The sequence below is a fragment of the Schistocerca cancellata genome, chromosome 6 (assembly GCF_023864275.1).
Source record: "Schistocerca cancellata isolate TAMUIC-IGC-003103 chromosome 6, iqSchCanc2.1, whole genome shotgun sequence".
Taxonomy (NCBI): Eukaryota; Metazoa; Arthropoda; class Insecta; order Orthoptera; family Acrididae; genus Schistocerca; species Schistocerca cancellata.
The window spans coordinates 440,803,716-440,816,663 of NC_064631.1; the positions used below are offsets into that span (position 1 = coordinate 440,803,716).

The 12,948-nt window shown below is 39.1% G+C and overlaps 1 protein-coding gene across 3 annotated transcripts in view; it reads left to right on the plus strand.

The window, feature by feature from the left end:
- The window catches only part of LOC126190969 (3-hydroxy-3-methylglutaryl-coenzyme A reductase), a 431,919-nt gene that overhangs the window by 388,426 nt on the left and 30,545 nt on the right, over positions 1-12,948 (plus strand). The window lies entirely within an intron of this gene.

Here is a 12,948-nt window from a genome sequence, read left to right on the forward strand (position 1 = left end):
AATCTGTACTGGAAATGCTGTTTCCTTCCATTTATTAAATTAGTTAATTCCACATTTTATAGAAGTGCCTTATGTATATTGAATTGATGTAACAAGAGTCAGCTTACTAACTATATAGTTATGACTATAACTCTGTATAGAGTGTATATAATAGAGGGAAACATTCCACGTGGGAAAAATATATTTAAAAAGAAAGATGAGGAGACTTACCCAACAAAAGCGCTGGCAGGTCGATAGACACACAAATAAACACAAACATACACACAAAACTCTAGCTTTCGCAACCAACGGTTGCCTCGTCAGGAAAGAGGGAAGGAGAAGGAAAGACAAAAGGATATGGGTTTTAAGGGAGAGGGTAAGGAGTCATTCCAATCCCGGGAGCGGAAAGACTTACCTTAGGGGGAAAAAAGGACAGGTATACACTCGCACACACACACATATCCATCCATACACACAAGACACAAGCAGACATTTGTAAAGGCAAAGAGTTTGAGCAGAGATGTCAGTCGGGACGGAAGTATAGAGGCAAAGATGAAGTTGAAAGACAGGTGAGGTATGAGCGGCGGCAGATTGAAATTAGGAATTAGCGGAGATTGAGGCCTGGCGGATAGCGAGAAGAGAGGATATGCTGAAGGGCAAGTTCCCATCTCCGGAGTTCTGACAGGTTGGTGTTAGTGGGAAGTATCCAGATAACCCGGACGGTGTAACACTGTGCCAAGATGTGCTGGCCGTGCACCAAGGCATGTTTAGCCACAGGGTGATCCTCATTACCAACAAACACTGTCTGCCTGTGTCCATTCATGCGAATGGACAGTTTGTTGCTGGTCATTCCCACATAGAACGCTTCACAGTGTAGGCAGGTCAGTTGGTAAATCACGTGGGTGCTTTCACACCTTGAAGGTGTACACGATCAAAGGCAGAGCCACGTGTGAAAGCACCCACGTGATTTACCAACTGACCTGCCTACACTGTGAAGCGTTCTATGTGGGAATGTGGGAATGACCAGCAACAAACTGTCCATTCGCATGAATGGACACAGGCAGACAGTGTTTGTTGGTAATGAGGATCACCCTGTGGCTAAACATGCCTTGGTGCACGGCCAGCACATCTTGGCACAGTGTTACACCGTCCGGGTTATCTGGATACTTCCCACTAACACCAACCTGTCAGAACTCCGGAGATGGGAACTTGCCCTTCAGCATATCCTCTCTTCTCGCTATCCGCCAGGCCTCAATCTCCGCTAATTCCTAATTTCAATCTGCCGCCGCTCATACCTCACCTGTCTTTCAACTTCATCTTTGCCTCTATACTTCCGTCCCGACTGACATCTCTGCTCAAACTCTTTGCCTTTACAAATGTCTGCTTGTGTCTTGTGTGTATGGATGGATATGTGTGTGTGTGCGAGTGTATACCTGTCCTTTTTTCCCCCTAAGGTAAGTCTTTCCGCTCCCGGGATTGGAATGACTCCTTACCCTCTCCCTTAAAACCCATATCCTTTTGTCTTTCCTTCTCCTTCCCTCTTTCCTGACGAGGCAACCGTTGGTTGCGAAAGCTAGAGTTTTGTGTGTATGTTTGTGTTTATTTGTGTGTCTATCGACCTGCCAGCGCTTTTGTTGGGTAAGTCTCCTCATCTTTCTGTATAGAGTGTTTCAGAACTCGATGGAAAACTTCATGAATGGATTCCTCGTATAACATGAAGGGGAAAAAAAAATCTTTTTCTGCAAAGCTCTTTACTTTCCATAATTTGAGAGGAACTAGTGTGGAAAAATGTCCAGTAAATATGGGCTCTAAAATGCATATCTTAAGAGCTATGTGCACTTGCTGATATTTGTTACTGTGAAAAACATCTATTCTATTGAACAAGTGCTCACATCTCGCAAAATATGCATTTTAGAGCCCAAGCTTACTGGACATTTTGCCTTGTTTTGGTCCATACTACCCCATCCCAAAATGTGGAAAGCAAGCGAAGACCTAGCAATAAAAGAGATTTGTTTCAATGTATGAAAAAATGAAGACATGCTCTCTTGAGGTAAGCATTTAACAAACTTGTTCTCTTCTCGTTATATGAGGAATTGATTCCTGAAGTTTTGCTGTCGAACTCTGATCACCCTGTATAGCCATGATTTATTTGTGATGGCTATGTACAGCTTAGTAAGTACACACTCTCTACAGTTTAATAAAAATTCGCTTATAATTCTCTGACCTTATTCGTGATAGTAGTAAAATTTAAGATACAACCAAGGTAATTACCTTTGTTTCTGTGTTACCCATGTTACATATTTTGAGTAAAAAAGTCAGGATTGGATGAATTGTTAAAAAGCGATAGTTACATTTAAGGTTTAAAGTGTTCATTGCTACCTGTCAAGATATTTTATGTTTTTTGGCAAGGGAGCAAACATTTCGGGCTGCTTTGTATTCTTTCTGGGCCAAAGCTGACTTTAGTGTTGAGTAATGAAGGTAATGTTCCCTTTTAACTGTGCTGGATTATTAACGATAAATTTAATAAGAAATGTGAAGGTACATTTAGAATGGTGAACTCTGTGAAAAAGCCCATACTACAAGACTTATAACACACATTACTCATTAAAACTGTGTGCCCGACCGAGACTCGAACTCGGGACCTTTGCCTTTCGCGGGCAAGTGCTCTACCATGAGCACTTGCCCGCGAAAGGCAAAGGTCCCGAGTTCGAGTCTCGGTCGGGCACACAGTTTTAATCTGCCAGGAAGTTTCATATCAGCGCACACTCCGCTGCAGAGTGAAAATCTCATTCTGGACACATTACTCACTTTAATATCTGATAATATCTTTTTTTATCATTTGATGAACACCTGTGTATTTGCAACAGTTGAAATGACAAAGGTGACACTGTGGTGTTTAGATTTCAGTAAATGTACATTTATTTTCACAAAATGCATTCACAATTATCAACTTTGTCTTACTAAGATTTCGTATGTACAGTGACTTCAAGGACTCTAAACTGAATGTTAAAATTGCAAGTTATAATAACTACTGCAGTGATTCGAATAAATTTTTCTTTGTATAACAGTATACGGAAAAGATAGATGGCTACTCACCCTAAAGATGGCACGTTAAGTTTCAGACAGGCACAGCTGAAAGACAATTGCACATTAGCTTTCAGTCACAGCCTTTGTTAGAAAAGACTGTGGCCAAAAGCTAATGTGTAAGTGTGTTTTAGTTGTGCCTGTCTGCAACTTAAAATATCATATTTATGACAAGTAGCAGCCTATCTTTTCATTACATTGTTGATATGTCAACCGGAAGTTTCCATTGTTTGATCTTATTTTATGTAATTATGTCTCACTGGTGACTGACTACAGGAAATGTTCGTTATCTCTGTTCACCAAAGGCTGAGTATGGTGTTGCCCACTGTGCCTTTGTAAAGACTCCTGCAGTAAAGTCAAAATAAAAAACAGTACCACATTTAATAATAACGTAAAAGATGAGAATAGTAGGCAATAATTATACAAATTTGGTAAAGACCTGTTGTGTTTCTCTATTGGCTGTGTATTCAATTCCACATACAATTCACATTACATACTTTTGTCGAAAAAAATACTTCTTTCTATATAATAGTTACCCAAGAAATTATGCTATAACTCATGATTTTTAGTATGCAAAGAACAGAGTGTTAGGGGTGTAAGTGCAGATATTTTTATTGGTGATTGAGGACTCTTTACTGAACAATATTACATCAGTATTTTCTTTATTTTGCAAACTAATAATGGGAGCTGTTAGTAGTAGTATAATTTTAGATTGGTTAGTACCTCCAAATACATGTGGCAAGAGGAAATCGTTAATGCTTATTTTCCCTTGGGCAGCAAGTTGGATGTTGAAGTGTGGATGCATGGACACAAAACAGTTAGTTGATACTTAAAGGCATAGTCCATTTTGTGTTGCAGTTATGACCATGCAGGAAACATCAGATAGTAAATTATTTGACATGTTTGTAGAAAGGCTGTTAGACACAGAGAAGAACCAGCTAATACACTGAAGTGGGTACATGTTAAAGTACCAATGATCACAATGTTTGCACTTATACACTTAAGACCCTGTATATTATGCTGTTCATTTCTGAAACTAGCAATTAGGCAAAGAGCAAAAGTTTCTGAACTTAGCTGTTGGAGAAGCTCTCTTGGAGTCTATTTTTATCATGTCAATCCTGATAATTGAAACATTATAGTCTATAAAATTATGAGACAGAATTGCTAGGTAGTATTTACTTTCAAGAGACAAAATATTTAATATCAACAATAGATACTTTAAAAAAGTACATGACAATATCTTATTATTTGGAAGTATCAATTCCTTCCTTGGAGAAGAAAGACGCAGATCATTGCCATGAACTTTCAGGGCACTTATGGTCCGGGACAATTGGGAAATCTGGCAAAAACCCTGGAAGTTTTTCATCTGGGAGAAAATTGGGAAAAACCTGGGAACTTTTTAGAATTCCAGGAATTTTTCATTATTTTAGTCTTCAGTTAAATGTTTGTAATTTTCACTGGTAAGAACTGATAAACAGCAAAATGTGCCAAAGGATTTAGGATGAAGACTATGGAATACTTCATAACAATAAACTGCTGCCGGAAGGGTGACGTCACAACTGTTTACATTAAGTTTGTTTGAGCAGTTGCCCGTGGACTCATGTGCATGTGCAGTTGAGTTGCGTGTGGACAGTACATCCTCCTGCTTCCGGCCACTTTAGGTGTGACTGTTTGCTGCATCAGCAGTAGCAACAAGCAGCCAGATACTACCTGGAAAAATTTTTCTTGTGCACCCAGGCTGCCAGATTAGCACATGCACATAGCAGTCTGAGCTGTAGTGGAGAGGGGTTTAGTCTCCATGTAAGCTGCCTTTATATTTAGTGATTCTGCTATTTCCTCTTCATGTACACTTCTCATGTCAAATGAAAACAAAATTGATTTCTGTGGTTGGAAGCTATCAAGTGAATTAAAATACATTCATGTAATTATGGAAGGCTAACGTATGTTATTAGTTTCAATTTTCTGATTTTAATTCCACAGTTTTGGCAGTCAGTCTCCTTGTAGAACAATGAAGCTGTTTTTGTCAGTTTGCTAAATAAATGTGGTTTTTATTAATCTTTTCCCCAGAGGCAGTCAATTTATTAGGAACAAAGTGTTTCATTCCGCACTATTGTCTAGTCTCAACTGTTCACTGAATTTCAGGTGCACATTTTCATCTTCTGGCACATTTAGAATTATGCCTTAATAAAGACCCAAACATAAGATAATACAGTACTGGTACTCCAAGAAAATTTGCATCCCAAAAACACCAGTGAAAAGCTTAATATCAGATTGGGACCTACTTCATTGTGAATCTGGACATATGAATTTGCACTTTAAGCCAAATTATGCAATTTAGTATGGTTTACAAAATTCCTATGCTGTTAGAGTATCCTATTTCTTTTATGATGTTGTGTAAGATCTCTTAATTTTATGTATGTATGAGCATATAGGCTTCCTATGTCAACATAGCTGCCCAAACGCAGTAACTTTTGTTTTCTGGCACTCTCTGGTGACTGCTGAAACGAAGCTATTTCTATCAGGTTTCAGGAAAATATTGCGAATGGTGCTTTGAAAAGCATTAGCTTCAAAGTAAATTTTCTTTCACACAAGATGAATTATGTTACATGTGCGAATGTGCAATGGATTTCTTAAATCACAGAGCCTGTGACTCTCATTTAAATTTTAACTCATTAAGGACTAGCCACTTCAAAGAAATTCGAGCCCAGAAGACCAGACATTAATGTCATTATTTAAAATTTTACTGTCACATTTGTGTGATGTATCTTAAAGTGCAACACATGCAAAAAAGACCAATGTTATATGTGAAAGCTTACCTTTTCTTGTAGCTACACTATGTACATTAATTTAAACCATTAACTTTTCCTGTTTGTTTGTTCACACTATTTAATAGTGATATTGCTGTTGGCTGACTATGTCATGTGTGCCATGCTCTGAATATCTGCTGTCATTAGCTAGTGAGATCATGTGACATGAGCTGCATTTTAATTTCGATTTGAATGCTTTGGAAACTAAACGTGCTGTTTGGAATCTACACTTTCATAATACAAATGCAAAAATATGCAAAGTACCACAACATGAAAACCGCAGCGTAAATGTTGCTACACATCACAGTTCTTTCCAATACGTTCTTTCTTTTCTTATTTTTCTTTTTCCCTGAGTTTTCATTATCTGAAGCTCCATTCTGGTGTATAAAATCTTTACCATTCAAAGAATTGATATTTTTACAGCTCCGAGGGAAAGTATGCTGTCACTTATCATGGGAAAAGTGTATTTTTCACCTTGGAAGAAGTGTATTTTCACATGGGAAAAAGTGCATTATTAACTATGAAATCTGGAATTTTTTTTCCTTGTCTGTGTATACATCCTGTCTTTATCTTTGTCACCCATTGTTCTCACGACTTTTGGGTTCCTCACATCCTGGAGTCTAAATGACCTGCCCAGGCTTTTAAACCTTCCAATCCTATCCCTCTCTCTTCTCAAAGGAAGGAACTGATGTCCTTATATATATGTGTATGTATTAATATAATAGAGGGAAACATTCCACATGGGAAAAATATATCTAAAAACAAAGATGATGTGACTTACCAAACGAAAGCGCTGGCATATTGATAGACACACAAACAAACACATACACGTAAAAGTCAAGCTTTCGCAACCAACGGTTGCTTCGTCTTTGTTTTTAGATATGTGTATTTTGCCTCCAGAAAGAAGTTCTGCATCACAATTTTATTGTTTTCTTGAGGGAATTTTTCTCTTGAGTATTGTTCTGTGTTTGCTGACTCCTGTTCATGATTGTTGTTAATTAGTCAAAAAGATTTCGGGTTTGCAGCCGGTCATCGTAAACTTCATTGCACGATATTTCGGCTGGACAACTGCCAGCCATCTTCAGGTGAGCCGAACAAGGACTGACGAAGACGTTCTCCGCTCCAGCTTATATAGTGCGCTGTCAGTACTACCGTGCATGCGTTGCGATTGCGGAGACAGAAGGGCCACACCGACCAGCGGCAGTGCCCTCACTGGTGGAACTGCAGTAATCAGCTGCTGTCGGTATTGTCGCTGGCCGCAGCTATCGAAGTCTTCTGGTGTCTTCGTCTCGAGCAAATTTCGGAGATGATGGGATTCCATGCGTTATTCAATTGGTAACCACTGTCATGGTGCATTAGATTTCCCGCAATGCGTATTTCAACTGATTCTTTGATAATGGAGTCCCAAAAAGTTTTTGCAGTGGCCAAAATTGAAGTTTTGTCATACTCCATTGAATGTCCGTTAGAAATACAATGTTCCGCAACTGCAGACTTACTGGGTTGCAGTAGGCGAGTGCAACGTTGATGTTCTGTACAACGCTCTTCCACTGTACGCATTGTCTGTTCTATGTAGGCCATACCACACTGACACGGTATTTTATAAATTCCCGCCTTCCGCAGTAACAAATCATCCTTCACCGATCCCAGCAAATCCGAAATCTTAGAAGGCGGACGAAACACCAAGTTGCCATCACCCATCCCAGACCATGAGTGTACTTAAAACCCTTGTACACAGGGCACACACAGTGTCAGATGCCGAGAATTTGCCTAAGGAACTGGCACATTTGAGGATGGTGTTCTTAGACAACGGGTACTCGACCCAGCAAATTAACAGGGCCTTGTCAACTAGAGCCAGGAACCGGGAAGTGGATAAAGAGGACGCGCCAGCCAAGTCCCTAGCTTTTCTTCCCTTTGTCGGAAATATCACCTTCTAGATAGCAAGGATTCTTGATCGTTTTAATGTAAAAGTGGTTTTTCGTCCACCTTCTAAGATTTCGGATTTGCTGGGATCGGTGAAGGATGATTTGTTACTGCGGAAGGCGGGATTTTATAAAATACTGTGCCAGTGTGGTATGGCCTATATAGGACAGACAACGCGTACAGTGGAGGAGCGTTGTACAGAACATCAATGTTGCACTCGCCTACTGCAACCCAGTAAGTCTGCAGTTGCGGAACATTGTATTTCTAACAGACATTCAATGGAGTACAACAAAACTTCGATTTTGGCCACTGCAAAAACTTTTTGGGACTCCATTATCAAAGAATCAGTTGAAAGACGCATTGCGGGAAATCTAATGCACTGTGACAGTGGTTACCAATTGAATAACGCATGGAATCCCGTCATCTCCGAAATTTGCTCGAGACGAAGACGCCAGAAGACTTTGATAGCTGCAGCCAGCGACAATACCGACGGCAGCTGATTACTGCAGTTCCACCAGTGAGGGCACTGCCGCTGGTCGGTGTGGCCTTTCTGTCTCCGCAATTGCAACACATGCACGGTAGTACTGACAGCGCACTATATAAGCTGGAGCGGAGAACGTCTTCGTCAGTCCTTGTTCGGCTCACCTGAAGATGGCTGGCAGTTGTCCAGCCGAAATATCGTGCAATGAAGTTTACGACGACCGGCTGCAAATGCGAAATCTTTTTGACCAGTTGATTCGCTGGGAAAATTTCAATTTTACGTTGTTGTTAATTAGTTAGTTTGTTTGTTTTTTTTCCCCCCCACATGACTAAATATTTTGAGTTTTTTTTTAAAAAAAAATGATTAAATGGGTCCTTGTGTATTGAGAACCACATGCTATTTCTCTGAAGAACATCAGTAATAATTTTTTCTGAAAATCCCTCTAACAAGATTAATTATAACTAGAGCCTGGTTTGTTACGTAATATCCACATGCAAAATATGTAGTATCATGCAAATATTTTATTAAATAAACTGCCTGATATAAAAAGTGAAGCGCATAGAAGACATGTTCAGATGGCAGTGTAACTTCGTACAGTATTTGCTATCGATAGGTATGTAAATGATTACAGTTGCAGTTCTCTGTAAAGGCCACCAGCGTGCATTAGTGCTGTTCATGTTTATTGTTGTTACCGGCCCTAGGAGACTGTGTAAGTGATGTGAACGGCATCAGATGTTGAGTGATCACTCCAAATGACATTAAGTCCCACACATTCAAGTGAGAGTTGTCAACGTCTGACAGAGTTTCAAAAGGACCTCATTGTGGATCTCCATTTTGCCAGCTGGTTGAATCGCACACCGTCCAGATTTGTTGGGCATTTGGGTGCGACAGGGTCTCAACGTAGGACTCCACAGGAACTTGAGGGCAGACTTATTCATCGTCAAGATTCCAGTTGACGATGTCTGATCACCATAAGGGAGGATAGTTGTATTGTATACAAAGCACATCATAATCCCTTAACATCTGTGCTTTCCATCTAAGAACAAGTAATGAAGTTTTTGCAACAGTCTGTGTTATCCTGCACCATAGGCTGGAGGTCAGCAGCATTGACTGCTGATGATGGGGTCATATTGTGTTCAGAGCTGAATCAAAGTTCTGAACTGCCCTGCATGACCATCATTGATGAGAATGGCAGCAACTTGTGGAGAAGTCCTGTTCTTCCAACGTTTTGGAGAGGCGCTGTGGTGTTACTCCTGGCATCATTGTCTGGGGAGCCATTGAGCATGATGCCAGGTCGTGGGTGATAGTGATTCAGGAAACTCGGACAGCACAACAGTACATCACAAGCATACTGCATCTTCATGTGTCACCTCTTATGTGATACTATCATAGTGTCATTTTCAACAGGACAATGCTCATCCACACATTTCAAGTGTCTCTAAGAACTATGTGTGTGATGTTGAGGTACTCCTGCGGTTAGCAAGAGCCCCAGATGCGTTTCTACTTGAACATGTGTGGAAACAACTCAGATGTCAACTCTGTCCCAGTGCCAGTACCCAGAATATCAGTGACCAGTTACAATGGTTGTGAGACATTGGAGAAGATACAAGGCTTTGTGACACCCTTCTCAACTGAATCAGGGCATGCACGCAGCCCAAGAGGAGGTTGCAACATTGGACTGATAAGTGGGCTCATAAAGCCAAGTTCTTCATAGATTTGGCTCGATATTGTTATTACTGAATTTGCATCGTATACACTTTCAACCTGTGAAGTTTCATTTCATTTCCTCCACCACTTTGGGGTGTTTCACTTTTTTGTCAGGCAGTGTATTTAACATAAGCAATAACTTCATCTGAAGCCAGCTTCTGGTTTGCACCAAAGCCTATTATATTATCTTGACACACATTTAGATGTACCATAAACATGTAAAGTACATCAAGACAGTTCATTTTACATTACTCATTTTTTTGTTTTGAAAGACTGTGATGTGTCAATTAAAAAAAAATAATTTACAGTCAGATGTGTTTGCTAAAATGCTGGTTACCAAAGTATCCTATCTCACCATTCGTTTTGAACCCAATGAACAACTAAATATTTCCTAAATTTTTTGCTGTCATAGAAAGCAGCCTATATTTTGTAGGAGATCAATAATGGCTTTGAGTTCTTCTCCATATAGTTTGTCAACAGTAGGATCACCACTGAAATGTCCACATACATAAGTTGTTTCATTGACGGCTGTCCGTATATGGTGATTACTTACATAGCACCATACATTACTCAGAGCCTCCTGCTAGCAAAAATCTAAACAGCTACTCCTTAATCATGATTCATCAAGAATCTGTTGCCCTCTGCACTTTTGCAGAAACACGGAATATTTAGACACATGAAGTTTGTGCTATGGAATGTTCACAGAAGTCATAGCAGAACACTGTCCTTGGGAAAATTCATTTGTGGAGTGGAAGTCCTGCAGCTACAGCAACAACATTTGCTTCTTACATGATGCACTGCTTTGTTCTTTTTGTGTATGTAACCAACTATATGTTGTTGAAGCTGGGACTTAACAGAGTACGCGATCTGCTTGTTGCACATTCAACATAGAAAAATGCATTTTAACTTAGATGATAATTTTGGAGTATTATGAACACAAACAGTGTGTACTGTTATAAAGTACTACTGGCAAACTTTTCTTGTCACATGCACTCCATAGTTCTGAATTGGTAGAAATCCCTAGAATTTCGAAAAGTTAGGTCTCCAAGTCCATTGTTTGCCTCACTGCCAATCTTGAAAGCACATAAAGTCCCACACATATTAGTGGCTGTTACAGTGCTACACATAGTATTGCTATTGTATCTGCTTTGAAAGATGTAGTTTTTTTATCAAAACATTTATGAAATACCAGATGTTGAAAATACTGCTTCACTTGAAAATTTCTTTTATTGTCATGCCCGGTTTCGTGCTCTTATAAGCCCATTCTCACATGTTGCAACTGTGCTGCAGCCCCTGAGTGCCGCTTGGGGCCACAGCACAATTGCACTACAAAGTGATTTTTAGAGATAATTCTTCCCTGTCTTGAGCTTTTACCATGCAACATGAAGTTAAAATCTGTGAAAACAAGTAATTATAGTGAAAAATGTCTCAACTAAATTAAGTATATCAATGCTGGCAGCACAGTTGATGAACATTTTTGCTTTCCACTTGTGTAAGAGCAAAGGAAAAGAACATGCAATTACATGAAAATCTGGGATCTAGTTATAGAACATGCATCATCTACAAAAAGTACCAACCCTTCTTGACACTAGTATGTATAATGAATAAGAGTTGACTTAAAGTGAGCTGTGTGGAACTCAATTAATGATTTATTTTCCTCATTCACAATTTTCTGTTAATTCTGTTAATCAAATCTACTGTAATCCAAACTGTAATGTACTAAATAAACTGTTCCTGCTTATGTATGACATTATTTTTTAATATATTACCTTCACAAATATTTTAAAAACAGAAGTCAGGATGGAATTTGGATTATAATCGTTTAAATCGTCCCTGTCACATATCTTACAAAGACATTAGCTTTAGGTAAGGAAAGCTAGTAAATAAATTTGAAGCAATGTAAGAACATCAAATGAATTGAGTGATGCTGTTGTACGATCATGCAATTTAGAACTCGCATTTTCATTTTGTGTCAGAATTTTGATATCGTATTAGGTTGATACCATATGACTGTTTGCTATAACTTAAAATTTGTTGGAAAACTTTCAGCTCAAATGCAATAAGCAAAGTGAACTTTCACAACAAATATTTTCTTTGATGCACGCTAAAAGATTATGTCACTCAGATAATTAATCTTGATTAAATGCAACAATTTAATAATTGTAGTAAGTACAAGGTGAAACCTCTGCATTTATTTGTTTTTTCCACTGTTTTATAGTGGGCAGGACTTTCCATTTCTGCACAACAACTGCACCTCCATCTGCTTAAAGCTGCTTACTGTAGTCAAGTTTTGGCCTCCTGTTACAGATTTTATTTCCACCAACTCCTCCCGCCCCTCTACTCTCTCTCTCTCTCTCTCTCTCTCTCTCTCTCTCTCTCTCTCTCTCGATTACCTAATTGCTGATTGTTTGATGCTTCAGAGTAAGTCCTGTCAAGTGATCACTTCTTTTAGTCTAGTTGTGCTATACTGTACATTTCTCACAATTAAGTTTATTACTTCGTCATTACTTACTTGATTTACCTACCTAATCTTCAGTGCATTCCCGTGCATCACCATATGTGAAAAGCTTTTATTCTCTCCTTGCCTGTACTGTTTCTCATCTGCATTCCACACTTATGTGCAAGGCTGCGTTCCAGACGAATACTTTGAGGAAAGACTTACTAACACTTCGTTAGATATCACATTAACCCCCCCCCCCCCCAGTCTCCCTTCCCCTTAGAAGCAGTTTCCTTGCTATTTCCAGTCACAATACACAATAGAGATAACACGGTGAGTGGGATATAAATTAGAAAAAAATATATAAGGCCAGAGGTGAAAAATGGAGCTAAATTCTGTCAAAGTTGATTCTTCAAGACACAGCATAAAATTCTAGTTAAATATTGTAGCACAAAATTATTTAGGATTCTTGTGTAATAAAAGTTGAATTACGTAAAAAAAATGAAGAAGTCACATCTGATCGAGCCTATCTT